This window comes from Sciurus carolinensis, chromosome 5 (assembly GCF_902686445.1).
Source record: "Sciurus carolinensis chromosome 5, mSciCar1.2, whole genome shotgun sequence".
Lineage (NCBI taxonomy): Eukaryota > Metazoa > Chordata > Mammalia > Rodentia > Sciuridae > Sciurus > Sciurus carolinensis.
The window spans coordinates 128,482,860-128,504,444 of record NC_062217.1 but is presented as its reverse complement, the minus strand read 5'-3'; the positions used below and the strand labels follow the sequence as shown (position 1 = coordinate 128,504,444).

General features: G+C 37.0%; 1 protein-coding gene across 1 annotated transcript in view; it reads left to right on the top strand.

Annotated features, from left to right (window-relative positions):
- LOC124985361 (DPY30 domain-containing protein 2-like) overlaps positions 1-21,585 on the top strand; it is a 39,886-nt gene that overhangs the window by 1,201 nt on the left and 17,100 nt on the right. The gene's annotated exons all lie outside the window — the stretch shown is intronic.

Sequence of the window (21,585 nt, the reverse complement as noted above, 5' to 3'; positions counted from 1 at the left end):
TTCAATTATTCACAGTCAAGAAAGTTAATAAGTTCTGCATAATCTACAGTTTACATTCAACTTATCCAATTTTCCCAATGTCTTTTACAGAATTCTTTTTTTCTTGTCTTGACCCAACCTAGAATCATGTGTCATGTGTAGTTTTGTGACTGTTTTGTCACCTTTGATCTATATTGGTTCTCTAGCTTTATTTATTTTTTCATGACCTTGACATTGATACTGGTTTTGAAGATCAGGATCATCAGGTCCTCCTTCTCCCAGTGTTGAAGATTAAACACCCGAGAAACAGCAAGGCAAGTGTAGAAAGCAAGGTTTGTTTAAGAAAGGGACAGAGACAGACTTCTCCAGAGAGAAGTGGGCACCCAGCTCTGGAGTGTCTTATTCTTTTATAGCCCCCCAGGACCCCCCACCTTCTCTTTTCTTCTCTGTGTATGTGCCTCAGGGCAGGAAGGAGCAGTACAGGGGCTAATCGTGTGTTGGGAAGTGTGATCCCCTGAGGTGTTAGCTGCCCCTTGAGCTGGGAAGTGTGATCTGGAGGTTGACTGTTAGCAAGCCAGTGACAACCAGCTCTCATCCTCTCTGCACCCCCGTCATTCATTATCTGCACTGCCTGCCAGGCCTTCACCCCCTGCCTCAGTTTGTTGAGGAATGTGACATTTCCTGTCCCCTGAGGCCAGGCAGGGATGCAGGCAGATTGCCTTTCCACAAAGCAAGCATGTGGGGAGCCAGTGCAGCGGGCTCATTTTGTAGAATCACTCTCTTAACCTCGTGTTCCCACCATCTGCATCTATTTGTCCCCTTACGTTCCCCGCTCAAGGACCGTTGGACCCTAAATTCTTTTAGGGTATTTTGGTGTTGACCCTTTCTGGCTGCTTCTGGCTGAAAAAGGGTGATGTCTAGGGGAAGGAAACATGAAGTCCTGGTTTTCTATCAGGAGTGTCATGGAGAAATAAGGGTATTTAGCATCAGGACAGTCCAGAGGTTCATGATGGCAGTTGGTGGGTGACTGGATGAGGTGTACACCTGGCAGGGATCATGCTAAGACAACAATAAATAAGACAGCAAAGCATTATTTTTTGTAAACAATTAGCATAAAAGCAGTCAGTGTTATGAGCTGGTCTCTAACAGCCATGTAGATGGTTACTCATTAATGCTCTACATGGGATCCACATGCCACTGATCTGTGAATTGAGGCCAGTTAAGGTTTTAGAATCATTCCCGGTGTGGTTAGAAACATATACACAACATTAAAATTTTATAATGTCACAGATGTCCCCATAAGCTGTAGTTATGCCATTGGATTTTTGTAAAATACCTTTCTCTTGGCATTGCCTCTGTGTTTAGTAGAAATCCCTTTATTTTTGTTACTTAGAGCAAGATATTCATACTAGTAAACACAGATCAAACCTGCCTATGTAGGAGGTTAAGAAGGTTTGTAGGTCTCAAATTGATATTAAAAATCTTCTTACTCCAATAGTCTCTTTTGATAGTTAACAGGCACTCCTGTTTAAGAATCCTTTTTTTTTTTTAATAGCCTCCAGCTTTATTTATTCTTGCTAAGGGTGACATAAGTGTCCATCTTAAGTTGCTTCTTTTCTTTTAAATGCCCAGTTATGGTTGTGCTTTTGTTATAACTCTCCTGCCAGGTGTTTAGACCAAGCTGGTCAAATTCACCTTGTTCTTATCTACTACTAATATCAGCTGAGCTGTGCATGGTGGCACATGCCTGTAATCCCAATGACTCAGGAGGCTGAAGCAGGAGAATCGTGAATTCAAAGCAGCCTCAGCAAAAACAAGATGTTAAGCAATTCAGTGAAACCCTGTCTCAAAATAAAATACAAAATAGGGCTGGGGATGTGGCTCAGTGGCCTAGTGCCCCTGAGTTCAATTCCTAGTACCCACAAAAAAACAACAGAAAAGAAGAGTCAGCTGAGACTATCATGCTAAGTAAAATAAGCCAATCCCCCCAAAAACAAAGACTGAACGTACTCTCTGATATGTGGATGCTAACTCACAATAAGGTGGAGGAGGGGTAGGGAAGAATAGAAGTACTTTGGATTACACAAAGGGGAATGAAGGGAAGGGAGAAAGGATGGGAATAGGAAAGACAGTAAATGAATCAGACATTACTTTCCTATGTACATATATGAATACATGACCAATGTAATTCCACATCATGTTCAACCAGAAGAATGGAAAGTTATACTCCATATACGTATAATAGGTCAAAATACATTCTACTGTCATGTATAACTATTAAGAACAACAACAACCAACAAAAAGAGTGAGCTGAGCCAGGCACGGTGGCACATGCCTGTAATCCCAGTAACTCAGGAGGCAAAGGCAGAAGGATCATGAGTTCAAAGCCAGCCTCAGCAACTTAGTGAGACCTTAAGAAACGTAGTGAGACCCTGTCTCAGAATAAAATATTAAAAAGGACTGGAAATGTGACTCAATGGTTAAGTGCCTCTGGTACAATAGCCCGTGCCAAAAAAAAAAAAAGTCAACTGAGTTTCCTCAGGGGGTCACTCTTGGGAATTTGGGAGAGGTTCTTAGCTCCTCTAGTGCCATCTTCCAGGATGGGTCAGGGTCTTGCTGATCATGTGTGGCTTCCCTGGAAGCATCAGGGATATTTCCCTCTCCAATGACCCTCCTCTTTGCAGCACATGTACTGATTGACTTCCTGTTCTCCAGGGTCCCATTGATGCCCCTAATGGGAGGTCATGAGGCCCAGAGTTGCAAAACCCTTAGAGAAGTCCCCTTGTTCCCTGTCTTCAAGATGACCTCAGAGGGCAAGAAAATATTTCTTTCTTGGCCCTTTTCTTTCTTTTTTTTTTAATAAATTAATTAACTTATTAATTATTTTTTACAGATTGCATTTTGATTCATTGTACACAAATGTGGTACATCATTTCATTTCTATGGTTGTATATGATGTAGATTCATACCATTCGTACAATCATACATGTACATAGGGTAATGATATCTGTCTCATTCCACCATTTTTCATACCCCCCATTCCCTTCTACATAATCTAAAGTTCCTCCATTCTTCTCTCACCCCCCATTCCCTCACCCCCATTGTATATCATCATCCACTTATGAAAGAAAACATTTGGCCTTTGTTTTTTTGGGACTGGCTTGTTTCACTTAGCATAATATTCTCCAATTCCATCCATTTGCCTGCAAATGCCATATTTTATTATTCTTTATGACTGAATAACATTCCATTGTGTATACATACCACAGTTTCTTTATCCATTTATCTGTTGAAGGGCATCTAGGTTGGTTTCACAGTCTAGCTATTGTGAATTGAGCTACTATAAACATTGATGTGGCTGTATCACTGTAGTATGCTAATTTTAAGTCCTTTGGGTATAAACCAAGGAGTGGGATAACTGGGTCAAAAGGTGGGTCCATTCCAAGTTTTCTGAGGAATCTCCACAGTGCTTTCCAGAGTGGCTGCACCAATTTGCAACTCCACCAGCAATGTAAAAGTGTACCTTTTCCCCCACATCCATGCCAACATCTATTATTGTTTGTGTTCTTGATAATAGCCATTCTAATTGGAGTAAAATGAAATCTTAGAGTTGTTTTAATTTGCATTTCTCTAATTACTAGAGATGTTGAATACTTTTTCATATATTTATTAATCGCCTGTATGTCTTCTTTTTTTTTTTTTTTTTGCATTTCAATTCATTGTACACAAATGGAGTACAACTTTTTATTTCTCTGGTTGTACACAATGTAGAGTCACAACATTCATGCAATCATACATGTATATAGAGTAATGATGTCTGTCTCATTCCATCATCTTTCCTATCCCTTGCCCCTAATTACTTTTTATACTTTAGAAGGAAATGGCTCAGAAGCAACAGGCAGAAGAATCACAAGATCAAAAGCTAACTTTGGCAGCTGAGGGAGGTCCTAAGCCACTTAGCAAGACACAGTCTAAAATAAAAAAAATTAGGACTGGGGATATGACTTAGTAGTTAAACTTCTCTGAGTTCAATTCCTAATACCAAAGAGAAAGAAGGAGGAGAAGGAAGAGGAGGAGGAGGAGGACAAGGGGGAGAATAAGGAGGAGGAGGAAGGAGGAAGAAGAAGGAGGGGGAGTAGGAAGGAGGAAGAGGAAGAGAAGGAGGAGAAGAGAAAGAAATATTTTTCCCATATAGGTGCATATACAAAAGGGCATATATTATGCCCTTTTTATACAGCCACACATTGAAAATTTACTATGTGTTATTAGACAATCAGCACAGCATTGAACAGCTATGAACTGTAAGATGTAGTGCCTGCCTGCAAGAAACTTCTTTTTTTTATGGGATTTTTATTTATTTATTTTTATTGTAAACAAATGGGATACATTTTGTTTCTCTGTTTGTACATGAAGTAGAGGCATACCATTTGTGTAATCATACATTTACCTAGAGTAATAGTTTTTGATTCATTCTGTTATTTTTTTCTTTCCCCCCACCTGTCCTACCCCTCTTTTCCCTCTATACAGTCCCTCCTTCCTCCATTCTTGCTCCCCTCCCACCCCCCATTATGTGTCATCATCCACTTATCAGTGAGATCATTCGTCCTTTGGTTTTTTGAGATTGACTTATCTCAGCATGATATTCTCCAATTTCATCCATTTGCCGGCAAGTGCCATAATTTTATTATTCTTTATGACTGAGTAATATTCCATTGTATATATATATATATACCATAGTTTCTTTATCCATTCATCCACTGAGGGGCATCTAGGTTGGTTCCACAATCTGTCTACTGTGAATTGAACAGCCATAAACATTGCTGTGGCTGCATCACTGTGGTATGCTGATTTTAAGTCCTTTGGGAGTGGGATAGCTGGGTCAAATGGTGGTTCCATTCCAAGTTTCCTAAGGAATCTCCACACTGCTTTCCTGATTGGCTGCACTAATTTGCAGCCCCACCAGCAATGTATGAGTGTACCTTTTTCCCCACATCCTCTCCAACACCTGTTGTTGCTTGTATTCTTGATAATCGTCATTCTAATTGGGGTGAGATGGAATCTTAGTGTAGTTTTGATTTGCATTTCTCTTTTTACTAGAGATGTTGAACATTTTTTCATGTATCTGCTGATGGCTTGTAGATCTTCTTCTGTGAAGTGTCTGTTCATTTCCGTAGCCCATTTGTTGATTGGGTTATTTGTATTCTTGGTGTAGAGTTTTTTGAGTTCTTTATATATTCTGGAAATTAGTGCTCTATCTGAAGTATGAGTGACAAAGATTTTCTCCCACTCTGTAGGCTCTCTCTTCACACTGCTGATAGTTTCCTTTGCTGAGATAAACCTTTTTAGTTTGAATCTATCACAATTATTGATTCTTGCTTTTATTTCTTGTGCTATGGGAGTCCTGTTAAGGCAGTCTGATCCTAAGCTGACATGTTGAAGATTTGGGCCTACTTTTTCTTCTATAAGATGCAGTTCTCTGGTCTGATTCCAAGGCCTTTGATCCATTTTGAGTTGATATTTGTGCTGGGTGAGAAATAGGGGTTTAATTTCATTCTGTTGCATATGGATTTACAGTTTTCCCAGCACCATTTGTTGAAGAAGCTATCTTTTCTCCATTGCATATTATTGGCCCCTTTGTCTAGTATGAGAAAATTGTATTTATTTGGGTTTGTGTCCATGTCCTCTATTCTGTAACATTGATCTACCTGTCTATTTTGGTGTCAATACCATGCCATTTTTGTTACTATTGCTTTGTAGTATAGTTGAAGTTCTGGTATTGCGATACCCCTGCTTTACTCTTCTTGCTAAGGATTGCTTTAGCTATTCTGGCTTTCTTATTCTTCCAGATGAATTTCATGATTGCTTGCTCTATTTCTGTGAGGTACATCATTGGGATTTTAATTGGAATTGCATTGAATCTGTATAGCACTTTTGGTAGTATGGCCATTTTGACAATATTAATTCTTCCTATCCAAGAACATGGGAGATCTTTCCATCTCTAAGGTTTTCTTTAATTTCTATCTTTTGTGTTCTGTAGTTCTCATTGTAGAGGTCTTTCACCTCTTTTGTTAGGTTGATTCCCAAGTATTTTATTTTTTTCAAAGCTATTGTGAATGGGGTAGTTTTTCCTAACTTCTCTTTCTGAAGATTCATCACTTATGTATAAAAATGAATTATATTTATGAACATTGATCTTATATCCTGCTACTTTACTGAATTCACTTATGAATTCTAAAAGTTTTCTGGTGGAATTTTCCAGTTCCTCTAAATATATAATCATGTCATTAGCAAATAGGGATAGTTTGAGTTCTTCTTTTCCTATTCCTATCCCTTTAATTTCCTTGGTCTGTCCAATTGCTCTGGCTAGAGTTTCAAGGACAGTGTTGAATAGAAGTGGTGAAAGAAAGCATCCCTGCCTTATTCCAGTTTTTAGGGGGAATACTTTCAGGTTTTCACCGTTTAGAATGAAATTGGCCATGGGCTTAGCATAGATGGCCTTTACAATGTTAAGGAATGTTCCCACTATCCCTATTTTTTCTAGAGTTTTGAGCGTGAAGGGGTGCTGTATTTTATCAAATGCTTTTTCTACATCCATCAAAATAATCATGCGATTCCTGACTTTTGATATGGTGAATGACATTTATTGATTTCCTGATGTTGAACCAACCTTGCATCCCTGGGATAAAGCCCACTTGATTGTGGTGCACTATCTTTTAAATGTATTTTTATATGCTATTTGCTAAGATTTTGCTGAGAATTTTTGCGTCGATGTTCATTAAGGATATTGGTCTGAAATTTTCTTTCCTCGATGTGTCTCTGTCTGGTTTAGGTATCAGGGTGATATTGGCTTCATAGAATGAGTTTGGGAGGATTCCCTCCTCTTCTATTTCATGGAATACTTTGAGGAGTATTGGAATGAGCTCTTCTTTAAATGTTTTGTAGAACTCAGCTGAGAACCAACTGGTCCCGGACTTTTCTTTGTTGGTAGGCTTTTGATGACTTCTTCTATTTCATTACTTGAAATTGAACTACTTAAATTGTGCATGTCCTCCTGGTTCAGTTTAGGTAATTCATATGTCTCTAGAAACCTGTTGAGGTCCTCGAGGTTTTCTGTTTTGTTGGAGTATAGATTTTCAAAATAGCTTTTAATTATGTTTTGTATTTCATTTGTGTCTGTAGTGATATTTCCTTGTTCATTCTGAATTTTAGTAATTTGAGTTTTTTCTCTCTCTTTGTTAGTGTAGCTAAGGGTTTATCAATTTTGTTTATTTTTTTCAAAGAACCAACAATTTATTTTGTCAATTTATTCTATTGTTTCTTTTGTTTCAATTTCGTTGATTTCGGCTCTGATTTTAACTATTTCCTGTCTTCTACTACTTTTGGTGTTGCTCTGTTCTTTTTCTAGGGCTTTGAGCTGTAGTGCTCGGTCATTTATTTGTTTATTTTTTCTTCTTTTATTGAATGTGCTCCATGAAATAAATTTTTCTTTAAGTACTGCTTTCATAGTGTGACAGAGATTTTGATATGATGTATCCTTGTTCTTGTTTACCTCTTAGAATTTTTTTTTAATTTCCCCCCTGATGTCTTCTGTTATCCATTTATCATTCAATAGCATATTATTTAATCTCCCAGTGTTGGAGTAATTTCTCTTTTTACTCTGTCATTTGTTTCTAATTTCAATCCATTATGATCTGATAGAATACAAGGTAGTATTTCTATCTTCTTGTATTTACTAACAGTAGCTTTGTGGCATAAAATATGGTCTATTTTAGAGAAGGATCCATGTGCTGCTGAGAAGAAAATGTATTCCCTCTTTGTTGAATGGTATATTGTATAAATGTCCATTAAGTCTAAATTATTGATTGTGTTATTAAGATCTGTGGTTCCTTTGTTCAATTTTTGTTTGGAGGATCTGTCCAGTGGTGAGATGGGTATGTTAAAGTCACCCAGTATTATTGTGTTGTGGTGTATTTGATTTCTGGAATTGAGAAGGATTTGTTTGACGTACATGGATGAGCCACTGTTTGGGGCATAGATATTTATGATTGTTATGTCTTGCTGATTTATGCTTCCCGTAAGGAGTATGTAATGTCCTTCCTTATCCCTTCTGACTAGTTTTGGCTTGAAGTCCACATTATCTGATATGAGGATGGATACTCCAGCTTTTTTACTGTGTCCGTGTGTATGGTATGTTTTTTCCCATCCTTTCACCTTTAGTCTGTGGGTATCTCTTTCTATGAGATGAGTCTCTTGCAGGCAACAAATTTTTGGATCTTTCTTTTTAATCCAATCTGCCAGTCTATGTCTTTTGATTGATGGGTTCAGGCCATTAACATTTGGGGTTATTATTGTGATATGATTTGTATTCCCAGTCATTTGACTCATTTTTTTTTTTTTTGACACGACTTGGTTTCTCTTTTATTTGGCTGTTCCTTTAGGGTAGTTCCTCCCTTTGCTGATTTACATCATTGCTTTTCATCTCTTCCTCATGGAATATTTTGCTGAGAATGATCTGTAGCACCAGCTTTCTTTTTGTAAATTCTTTTAGCTTTTGTTTATCATGGAAGGATTTTATTTCATTGTCAAATCTCAAGGTAAGTTTTGCTGGGTTTAAGATTCTTGGTTGGGAGAGGGATCCAAATGGTGGACTAGAGGGTGACTGCATTTCCTGTCACTCCAGAACTCAGGATTCAAGAAGGGGAGGCATTGAGAGACTTGGACCAACATAGAGCCGCGGGGTGAGTCTCTCCTACTGGGTGAAGCTTGGCCCGGGTGGCAGGCCCATACAGTGGGCTTCTCGGAGCAGGGCAGGGCAGCGAGAGTCTTCCCCAAGCAGCCCTGCTCCCTCGGCAGGTGCGATCCACAGCCAGCTTCTAGGAGCAGGCCCGCCCAGTGAGAGCTTTGCCTTACAGAGCCAAAACCCAAGCCTTGAACCTAGGGGCGGGCCCCGGCCTGCAGTCGGCTTCTAGGACTAAGGCAGGACAGGGAGAGACTTTCCCCGAGCAGCCTGGCTCCCTCAGGCAGGGGCAAGCCCTGTCTATAGCCAGCTTCTAGGAGCAGGCCGGCCCAGTGAGAGGATTTCCACACAGAACCAGCCCCCAGCCCTGGAACCAGTAGCGGACTAGGGGCAGCTTTCTTCAGAAGCACTACATTATCAAGTTCCTCTAAGACTTCAGGCTACTGAAGGCTGGGAGGTGATACACTGGAAATCTACAGGGACACTATAAGCCAATAGAGGAAATCTACAATATCTCAGAGTACCACTGATATCTGACAAATATGAGAAAACAAGAGAAGAAAATGTCCCAAACAAACCTAGATACTATATCAATAAAACCCAATGACAGCATGGCCGAAGAAATGTCAGAAAAGGAGTTCAGAATGTACATAATTAAAATAATCAGGGAAGCAAATGAGGAGATGAAAGAGCAAATGCAGGCATTAAATGATGGCACCAATCAACAGTTAAAAGAGCAAATATGGGAAGCAAAAGATCATTTCAATAAAGAGTTAGAGATTCTGAAAGAAAAAAAAAAAAAAACCAAACAAAACCAAACAAACAGAAATCCTTGAAATGAAGGAAATAATAAACCAAATTAAACTCCATAGAAAGCATAACCAATAGAATAGAACACCTGGAAAGGAGAACCTCAGACATTGAAGACACAATGTTTAATCTTGAAAACAAAATTGACCAAACAGAGAAGATGGTAAGAAATCATGAACAGAATCTACAAGAATTATGGGATATCATGAAAAGGCCAAATTTAAGAACTATTGGAATTGAGGAAGGCTTAGAGAAATAAACCAAAGGAATGAACTATTCAATGAAAGAATATCAGAAAATTTCCCAGATCTGAAGAATGAAATGGAAAACCAGGTACAAGAGGCTTATAGGACTCCAAATATACAAAATTACAAAGGACCCACAACAAGGCACATTATTATGAAAATACCTAACATACAAAATAAAGACAGAATTTTAAAGGCTGCGAGAGAAAAGAATCAAATTACATTCAGGAGAAAAACAATAAGAATATCAGCAGATTTTTCAATCCAGACCCTAAAAGCTAGGAGGGCCTGGAACAACATTTACCAAGCCCTGAAAGAAAATGGATGCCAACCAAGAATCTTATACCCAGCAAAACTTACTTTCAGATTTGACTACGAAATAAAATCCTTCCATGATAAACAAAAGCTAAAAGAATTTACAAAAAGAAAGTTGGCATTACAGAACATTCTCAGCAAAATATTCCATGAGGAAGAAATGAAAAACAACGATGCAAATCAGCAATGGGAGGAACTACCCTAAAGGAACAGCCAAATAAAAGAGAAACCAAGTCGTGTCAAAAAAAAAAAAAATGAGTCAAATGACTGGGAATACAAATCATATCACAATAATAACCCCAAATGTTAATGGCCTGAACCCATCAATCAAAAGACATAGACTGGCAGATTGGATTAAAAAGAAAAATCCAACAATATGCTGCCTTCAATAGACTCATCTCATAGAAAGAGATACCCACAGACTAAAGGTGAAAGGATGGGAAAAAAAACATACCATGCACACAGACACAGTAAAAAAGCTGGAGTATCCATCCTCATATCAGATAATGTGGACTTCAAGCCAAAACTAGTCAGAAGGGATAAGGAAGGACATTACATACTCCTTACGGGAAGCATAAATCAGCAAGACATAACAATCATAAATATCTATGCCCCAAACAGTGGCTCATCCATGTACGTCAAACAAATCCTTCTCAATTCCAGAAATCAAATACACCACAACACAATAATACTAGGCGATTTTAACACACCTCTCTCACCACTGGATAGATCTTCCAAACAAAAATTGAATAAAGAAACCATAGATTCTCAATAACACAATCAATAATTTAGACTTAACAGACATATATAGAATATACCATCCAACAAAGAGGGAATACACTTTTTTCTCAGCAGCACATGGATCCTTCTCTAAAATAGACCATATTTTATGCCACAAAGCTACTGTTAGCAAATGCAAGAAGATAGAGGTACTACCTTGTATTCTATCAGATCATAATGGATTGAATTTAGAAACAAATGACAGAATAAAAACTTCTCCAATACCTGGAGATTAAATAATATGCTATTGAATGATAAATGGATAACAGAAGACATCAGGAGGGAAATAAAAAAATTCTTAGGCATAAATGAGAAGAATAACACATCATATCAAAATCTCTGGGACACTACGAAAGCAGTACTTAGAGGAAATTTTATTTCATGGAGCATTTTCAACAAAAGAAGAAAAAATAAACAAATAAATGACTTAACACTACAGCTCAAAGCCCTAGAAAAAGAAGAGCAGCAAAAGTAGTAGAAGACAGGAAATAGTTAAAATCAGAGCTGAAATTAATGAAATTGAAACAAAAGAAACAATCAGAAAAATTAACAAAATAAACAGTTGGTTCTTTGAAAAAATAAACAAAATTGATAAACCCTTAGCCACACTAACAAAGAGAAAGAGAGAAAACTCAAATTACTAAAATTCGGAACGAACAAGGAAATATCACAACAGACACAAGTGAAACACAAAACATAATTAAAAGCTATTTTGAAAATCTATACTCCAACAAAACAGAAAACCTCGAAGACATCAACAAGTTTCTAGAGACATATGAATTACCTAAACTGAACCAGGAGGACATACACAACTTAAATAAATCAATTTAAAGCAATGAAATAGAAGAAGTCATCAAAAACCTACCAACAAAGAAAAGTCCGGGACCAGATGGGTTCTCAGCCGAGTTCTACAAAACCTTTAAAGAAGAGCTCATTCCAATATTCCTCAAAGTATTCCATGAAATAGAAGAGGAGGGAATCCTCCCAAACTCATTCTATGAAACCAATATCACCCTGATACCTAAACCAGACAGAGACACATCGAGGAAAGAAAATTTCAGACCAATATCCTTAATGAACATCGACGCAAAAATTCTCAGCAAAATCTTAGCAAATAGCATACAAAAATACATTTAAAAGATAGTGCACCACAATCAAGTGGGTTTTATCCCAGGGATTCGAGGTTCGTTCAACATCCAGAAATCAATAAATGTAATTCACTATATCAACAGACTTAAAGTTAAGAATCACATGATTATTTTGATAGATTCAGAAAAAGCATTTGATAAAATACAGCATTCTTTCACGCTCAAAACACTAGAAAAAATAGGGATAATGGGAACATTCCTTAACATTGTATAGGTTATCTACGCTAAGCCCATGGCCAATATCATTCTAAATGGTGAAAAACTGAAAGCATTCCCCCTAAAAACTGGAATAAGTCAGGGATGCCCTCTTTCACCACTCCTATTCAACATCATCCTTGAAACTCTAGCCACAGCAATTAGATAAACCAAAGAAATTAAAGGGATATGAATAGGAAAAGAAGAACTCAAACTATCCCTGTTCACTGATGACATGATTATATATTTAGAGCAACCCGGATATTCCACCAGAAAACTTTTAGAATTCATAAGTGAATTCAGTAAAGTAGCAGGTTACAAGATCCATGCTCATAAATACAATGTGTTTTTTTTTTTTTTTTTTTTTTTTTTTCCAGTGCTGGGGATTGAACCCAGGGCCTTGTGCTTGCAAGGCAAGCACTCTACCAACTGAGCTATCTCCCCAGTCTGCAATCCAATGCATTTTTATATAAGTGATAAATCTTCAGAAAGAGAAGTTAGGAAAACTACCCCATTCACAATAGCCTCGAAAAAAATAAAATTACTCGGGAATCAATCTAACAAAAGAGGTGAAAGACCTCTACAATGAGAACTACAGAACATGAAAGATAGAAATTAAAGAAAATCTTAGAAGATGGAAAGTCTCCCATGTTCTTGGATAGGAAGAATTAATATTGTCAAAATGGCCATACTACCAAAAGTGCTATACAGATTCAATGCAATTCCAATTAAAATCCCAATGATGTACCTCACAGAAATAGAGCAAGCAATCATGAAATTCATCTGGAAGAATAAGAAAGCCAGAATAGCTAAAGCAATCCTTAGCAGGAAGAGTAAAGCAGGGGTATCGCAATACTAGGACTTCAACTATACTACAAAGCAATAGTAACAAAAATGGCATGGTATTGGCACCAAAATAGACAGGTAAATCAATGGTACAGAATAGAGGACATGGACACAAACCCAAATAAATACAATTTTTCATACTAGACAAATGTGCCAAAATTATGCAATGGAGAAAAGATAGCTTCTTCAACAAATGGTGCTGGGAAAACTGGAAATCCATATGCAACAGAATGAAATTAAATCCCTATCTCTCACCCTGCACAAAAATCAACTCAAAATGGATCAAGGACCTCGGAATCAGACCAGAGACCCTTCGTCTTAGAAGAAAAAGTAGGTCCAAATCTTCAACATGTCGGCTTAGGATCAGACTGCCTTAACAGGACTCCCATAGCACAAGAAATAAAAGCAAGAATCAACAACTGGGATAGATTCAAACTAAAAAGGTTTATCTCAGCAAAGGAAACTATCAGCAGCATGAAGAGAGAGCCTACAGAGTGGGAGAAAATCTTTGCCACTCATACTTCAGATAGAGCACTAATTTCCAGAATATATAAAGAACTCAAAAAACTCTACACCAAGAATACAAATAATCCAGTCAACAAATGGGCTACGGAAATGAACAGACACTTTACAGAAGAAGATCTAAAAGCAATCAACAGATATAATGCTCAACATCTCTAGTAAAAAGAGAAATGCAAATCAAAACTACCCTAAGAGTCCATCTCACCCCAATTAGAATGGCGATTATCAAGAACACAAGAAACAATAGTTGTTGGCGAGGATGTGGAGAAAAAGTACACTCATGCATTGCTGGTGGGGTTGCAAATTAGTGCAGCCACTCTGGAAAGCAGTATGGAGATTCCTCAGAAAGCTTGGAATGGAACCACCATTTGACCCAGCTATCCCACTCCTTGGCCTATACCCAAGGACTTTAAAATCAGCATACTACAGAGATACAGCCACATCAATATTCATAGCTGCTCAATTCACAATAGCCAGAATGTGGAACCAACCTAGATGTCCTTCAATTGATGATTGGATAAGATAACTTTGATATAGATATATAAATACACACACACACACACACAAAATGGAATATTACTCAGCCATAAAGAATGATAAAAATATGGCTTTTGCAGGCAAATGGATGAAACTGGAGATAAGTGAGATAAACCAATCTCAAAAAACCAAAGGACAAATGATCTCACTGATAAGCAGATGATGACACATAATGGGGGGTGGGAGGGGTTAGTGTTAGGGTTAGGGTTAGGGTTAGGGTTAGGGTTAGGGAGGGGGGCAAGAATGGAGGAAGGAAGGAATGTATAGAGGGAAAAGAGGAGTGGGAGGGGTAGGGGGAAGGGAAAAAAAAACAGAATGAATCAAACAATATTACCCTATGTAAATTTATGATTACACAAATGGTATGCCTTTACTCCATGTACAAACAGAGAAACAACATGTATCCCATTTGTTTACAATAAAAAAAAAGAAAAGAAAAAAAAAGAAAAGATCTTAGTTGGCATCCGTTTTCTTTCAGATCTTGAAAAATGTTGTTCCAGGCACTTCTAGCTTTTAGGGTCTGGGTTGAACAATCTGCTGATATCCGTATTGGTTTCCCACAAATGTAATTTGACTTTTTTCTCTTCCAGCCTTTAAAATTATGTCTTTATTTTTTATGTCAGGTATTTTCATTATAATGTGCCCTTTTGTGAGTCTATTGTAATTTTGTATATTTGGAGTCCTATAAGCCTCTCGTACTTGATTTTCCATTTTGTTCTTCATATTTCGGAATTTTTCTGATATTATTTCATTGAATAGATTCTTCATTCCTTTGGCTTATTTCTCTAAGCCTTCCTCAATCCTAATAATTCTTAAATTTGGCCTTTGCATGATGTCCCATAATCCTTGTAGATTCTGTTCATGATTTCTTACATCTTCTCTGGTCAACTTTGTTTTCAAGGTTAAATATTTTGTCCTCAATGTCTGAGGTTCTGTCTTCCAGGTGTTCTATCCTATTGGTTATGCTTTCTATGGAGTTTTTAATTTGGTTTATTATTTCCTTCATTTCAAAGATTTCTGTTTTTCTTTTTTCAGTATCTCTAACTCTTTATTGAAATGATCTTTTGCTTCCTGTATTTGCTCTTTTAACTGTTGAGTGGTGTGATCATTCAAAGTCTGCATTTACTCTTTCATCTCGTTTGCTTCTCTGATCATTTTAATTATGTACATTCTGAACTCCCTTTCTGACATTTCTTCTGCCATGCTGTCATTGGATTGTATTGCTGTACCATCTAGGTTTGTTTGGGACATTTTCTTCCCTTGTTTTCTCATATTGCTCAGGTATTTACCCCTCTAGTAGTGAAACTCTGAGATGTTGCAGATTTCCTCTATTGACTTATAGTGTCCCTGTAGATTTCCAATAACTCACCTCCTAGCCTTCAGCAGCCTGAAGTCTTGGAAGAACCTGATAATGCAGTGATTCAGAAGGAAGTTGCCCCTCTCGGGGTGGTGGCCATCAGGTGGGGTATATTCCCTGCTAGTGGGCAGAGGTGCCTCCACTTGTTGATGAATGGTTAGTCAAAGGGGGACTAGCCTGTGGGCTGGGGAAACACTGGTCTGGGCCTGTGTCTGGTTCTACCACCCTAGTATGAAAGCCTCACCCGGCGGGGAAGACTCACCTGGTGGGGAATTCTCGCTGGGCAGCTCTCCTAGAGAAGTTCCCTTTGGTCCAGAACTACCACCTGGACTGGGCAACCCTCTTCGGCATCATTCCCAGGGCTCGGAACTACTACCTGGTCTGGGGAGCCTGGCCCTGCGAGGGACTCTCTTTGAGTGACCCTCTTCTGTGATGTTCCCTGGGGTCTGGACCTATTGCCTGGGCCTGGGAACCTCACCCTGCACTGAAACCTCTCACTGTGCAGCCCTCCTCTACAATGCTCTGGGTTGTCCGGGTTTACCACTCCAGTGGAGGAGTCTCGCTGGGCAACTCTACACCACGAAGTTCCCTGTGTTTCGGGACTATCCCCTGCCAGAGAGCCTTGCCCAGTAGGGAAGACTCACCTGGTGGCTCTGAGTTGGTCCCGAGTCTCTCAATACCTCCTCTTCTTGAATCCTGAGTCCTGGAGTGACATGAAATGCAGTCACCCTCTAGTCCTCCATCTTGGAACACCTGAGTATGTATTATTCTAATAGGATCCCAGTCTTCTGGATATATATGATGTGGAGTTTCATATATGTACTTAGAAAAGTCATCTTTGATTCATTTCACTGTCTTTCCTATTCCTATTCCCACTTCCCTTCATTCCCTTTTGCTTATCCAATGAACTTCTGTTCTCCCCTCCACATACACCTTATTGTGTGTTAGCATCTACATATCAGAGAGAACATTCCAACTTTAGTTTTGGGGGATTGACTTATTTCACTTAGCATAATAATCTCCAGTTCCATCCATTTACCAGCAAATGCCATAATTTCATTCTTCTTTGTGATTGAGCGATATTCCATTGTGTACATATACCACATTTTCTTTAATTTTCTTTATCCATTCATCTGTTGAAGGGCACCTAAGTTGGTTCCATAGCTTAGTTATTATGAATTAAGCTGCTACAAACATTGATGTGGCTGCATCACTGTAGTATGATGATTTTAAGTCCTTTGGGTATATGGCAAAGAATGGGATAGCTGGGTCAAATGGTGCTTCCATTTCAAGTTTTCTGAGGAATCTCCACACTGCTTTCCATAATGGTTATACCAATTTGTGGTCCTACCAGCAATGTATGAGTGTATCTTTTCCCCTACATCCTTGCCAACATTTATTGTTGTTTGTATTCTTGATAATTGCCATCCTGACTGGAGTGAGATGAAATCTCAGAGAAGTTTTAATTTGCATTTCTCTAATTGCTAGACATGTTGAACATTTTCTTTTTCATATATTTTTTGATGGTGTATTTCTTCTTTTGAGAAGTGCCTGTTAGTTCCTTTGTCCATTTATTGACTGGGTTATTTGTTTTCTTGGTGTTAATCTTTTTGACTTATTTGTATATACTAAAAATTAACACCCTATCTGAGGTGTGGGTGGAAAAGATTTTCTTCCATTCTATAGGCTCTTGCTTCACACTCTTGATTTGCTATGAAAAAACCTTTTAGTTTGATACCATCCATTTATTGATTCTTGATTTTACTCTTGGACTTCAGAGGTCTTGTTGAGGAAGGTAGTTCCTAAACCTAAACATTATAATCTTGGGCATATATTTTCTTCAATAGGTGCAGGGTTTCTGGTCTAATGCCTAGATCTTCAACCCACTTTGAGTTGATTTTTCTACAAGGTGAGAGGTAAGGGTTCAATTTCATTCTACTACATATGGATTTCCAGTTTCCCAGCACCATTTGTTGAAGAGGCTATCTCCTCCAATGTATGATTATGGTGCCTTTGCCTAGTATGAATTTATGTGGGTTTGTCTCTGTGTCTTCTCTTCTATTCCATTGGTATTTATGCCTTTAAAAAAATTTTTTTTTTTGTCAATACCATGCTGTTTTTGTTATTATAGCTCTGTAGTATAATTTAAGGTCTGGTATTGTGATGCCTCCTTCTTCACTTGCTGAGGATTAGTTTGGCTATTCTGGATCTTTTATTTTGCCAAATAAATTTCATAATTGCTTTTTCTATTACTACGTATCTATATAGCACTTTTGTTAGTATGGTCATTTTGACAATATTAATTCTACCTATCCAAGGTCACAGGAGATCTTTCAATATTCTAAGGTTTCCTTCAATTTCTTTTTTAAGGGCTGTATAGTTTTCATTGTAGAGTTCTTTTACCTCTTTTGTTAGATTCATTCCCAAGTACTATTTTTTTTTTCTTTTGAGTCTATGGTGAATCGAATAGTTTTCCTAATTTTGCTTTCAACTGACAAATCACTGGTGTAAAGGAATGCAGTTGGTTTATAGGTGTTAAATTTATATCCTGCTACTTTACTGAATTCATTTATGAATTCTAGATGTTTTCTGGTGGAGTTTTTAGGCCTTCTAAATATAGGACCATGTTGTCGGCAAACAGGGTTAGTTTGAATTCTTCTTTTCCTAATAATATCACCTTAATTTCTTTATTTTTCCTAATTGCTCAAGCTAGTTTCAAGGACTATGGAACAGAATTGAATAGAAGTGGTGAAAGAGGTTATCCCTGTCTTATTCTGTGTTTTAGAGAAAATGCTTTCAATTTTTCTCCATTTACAAGGATGTTGGCTTTGGGTTTAACATGGTTGCTTTTACCATGTTGAGGTATATTCCTACTATCCCTAAAATTGCCAGTTTGGGGAATATAAATAGATGCACTATATTGTGTCTAATGCTTTTTCTGCCTCTATTGAGATAATTATATGATTCTTGGCTTTAAGTCTATCTATGTGGTGAATTACATTTATTGACTTCCATATGTCAAATCAATCTTGCAACCCTGGAATAAAATCCACTTGATCATGGTGCACTATCTTTTTAATATGTTTTTGTATGAGATTTGTCAGTATTTTATTAAGAATTTTTGCATCTATGCTCATCATGAATATTGGTCTATTTTCTTTCCTTGATGTGTCATTTTCTGGTTTTAGTATCAGGATGATACTGGCTTCATGAAATGAGTTTGGAAGGGTTCTCTCATTTGCTGTTCCATGGAACAATTTGAGGAGGATTGGTGTTAGTTTTTATTTGAAAATCTGGTAGAATTTGGCTGAGAATCTCTCTGGTTCTGGGCTTTTCTTTGTTGGTAGACTTCTGATGACATCTTCAATTTAATTGCTTGGAATTGACCTGTGTAAAATTTCTATGTCCTCCTGGTTCACTTTGGGTAGGTCATATGTCTCTAAAAATTTGTCAATGTCTTCAAGATTTTCTATTATATTGGAGTATCAATTTTCAAAACAGTTTCTGTTTATCATCTGTATTTCAGTAGTGCCCATGTTGATATTTCCTTTTTCATCACCAATTTTAATAATTTGGGTATTTTTCCTCTTTCTCTTGGTTAGCTTGGTTAAGGGTTTATCAATTTTATTTTTTTTTCAAAGAATCAACTTTTTATTTTAATGATTTTTTTGAATATTTTTGTTTCAATTTCATTGTTTTCAGCTCTGATTTTAATTATTTCCTATCTTCTACTAATCTTGGTGGTGATTTGTTCTTTTCTAGGGCCTTGAGATATAATGTTAGATCTTTTATTTGGTTCCTTGGCCCATTAATTGATTGGGTCCTTTGTATTTTTGGTATAAAGTTTTGTAAGTTCTTTATAAATTTTGGAGATAAGTGCTCTATCTGAAGTGCATGTGGAAAAGATTTTCTCCCACTCTGTAGTCTCTCTTTTCATATTATTGATTGTATCCTTTGGTGAGAAAAAGTTTTTTAGTTTGAGTTCATCCCATTTATTTGATTCCTTTAGCATTGGGAGTCTTGTTGAGGAAGTGTGATCCTAAGCCATCGTGATGAAGATTTGGGCCTACTTTTTCTTCTACTTGGTGCAGGGTCTCTCATCTAATTCCTCAGTCCTTGATCCATTTTGAGTTGAGTTTTGTGCAGGGTGAGAGATAGAGGTTTAATTTCATTTTACTGCATGTGAATTTCCAGTTTTCCCAGCACCATTTGTTGAAGAGGCTATCTTTTCTCTATGGTATGTTTTTGGCTCCTTTGTCTAGTATAGTATGACTGTATTTATGTGGGTTCATCTCTGTGTCTTCTATTCTGTACTATTGGTCTATTTTGGTGCCAATACCATGCCATTTTTGTTACTATTGCTCTGTAGTATAATTGAGGTCTGGTATTGTGTTACCTGTTGCTTCACTTTTCCTGCTCAGGATTGTTTTGGCTATTCAAGGTCTCTTATTTTTACAGATGAAGTTCATGATTGCTTACTCTATTTCTGTGAGGAATGCCTTTGGGATTTTAATTGGAATTGCATTGAATCTGTATAGCACTTTTGGTAGTATGGTCATTTTGACAATATTAATCCTGCCTATCCAAGAACATGGAGAGATCTTTCCATCTTCTCAGGTTTTCTTCAATTTCTTTCTTTAGTGTTCTCTAGTTCTCATTGTACAGGTCTTTCACCTCTTTTGTTAGATTGATTCCCAAGTATATTAATTTTTTGAGGTTATTGCAAATGGAGTAGTTTTCCTAATTTCTTTTTCAGAAGATTCATCACTTATAAATAGAAATTCATTAGATTTATGTGTATTGATTTTATATCCTGCTACTTTTCTGAATTCATTTATTAGTTCTAGTTCTAGAAGTTTTCTAGTGGAGTTTTTTGGATCCTCTAAATATAGAATCATGTCATCAGCAAACAGTGACAGCTTTAGTTCCTTTCCTATTCGTATCCCTTTAATTTCTTTGGTTTGTCTAATTGCTCTGGCTAGTGTTTCAAGGATGATATTGAAAAGAAGTGATGAAAGAGGGCATCCCTGTCTTGTTCCAGTTTTTAGAGGGAATGCTTTCAGTTTTTCTCTGTTAAGAAGGATGTTGGCTGTGGGATTAGCATAGATAGCCTTTACAATGTTGAGGTATGTTCCTTTTATTCCTATTTTTTCCAGTGTTTTAAGCATGGAGGGTGCTGTATTTTATCAAATGCTTTCTCAGCATCTGTTGAAATAATCATATGATTCTTAACTGTAAGTCTATTGATGTGATGAATTACATTTATTTATTGATTTCTGGATGTTGAACTGGCGTCCGTCTGTGGTGGTGTTGGGACTTTTATTTTCTTAACCATAGTTTCCTTGTTTTGGTTTTAAACATCTGGTAAATTAGTTTTACTATTTTTGAAGTAGGAGTACTGGATTTTAACTTTAATGTCTATAACTTAATTGGTGTTAGTATTAGTACTGGAAGTCAAACTTATATCCTGTCTGTCCTATAGGTGATGACCTATTATCTCAAATTAACTCAAGTTGTTATATTAGAAGTTGTGCTTCTACAAAGCCCTAGCAGACAACAGTTATAAAGTTTACAAGTAAAATACAAAATTAAATTAACAAGAGCAATAATATTTAGCTTATGTGATAATTATGAACCAAGAAACATAATTTTTATAATCCCCAAAGTTTACTTAGTTAGATATTACATTCATTACTTATTTTAAGGTCACAATAATCTTAGATAAAGATAGATAACATAAATCTATCTTTTCAACTTTGAATGAACTTAAGTAGTTATCTTAACATGGGATAAGTCTTAATTCAGGTAAGGTGGTCTCCTGACAAATCTTAGGTGATGTGTCCTATTTTTGAAGCTGATCTTTGCTTTTTTTTTTTTTAATACTATTTTACCAAGTTTTCATATATTGCTTCCTGAGTTTATATGAATATCAGTTAACACAATCAAACATTACATGTGAAACATGAATCAAATAAGCTAAGAGAGCTTTTAACCTCTCTTTGTGGAAGAGTATCAAAATGTCTTTATGTTCCACAGTGTTAACCTTTAAATGAATTAGGCTTTTTCTGTTACCTTCCAAAATACATTTAAATTCATATCCTAGTGTAAATAGTA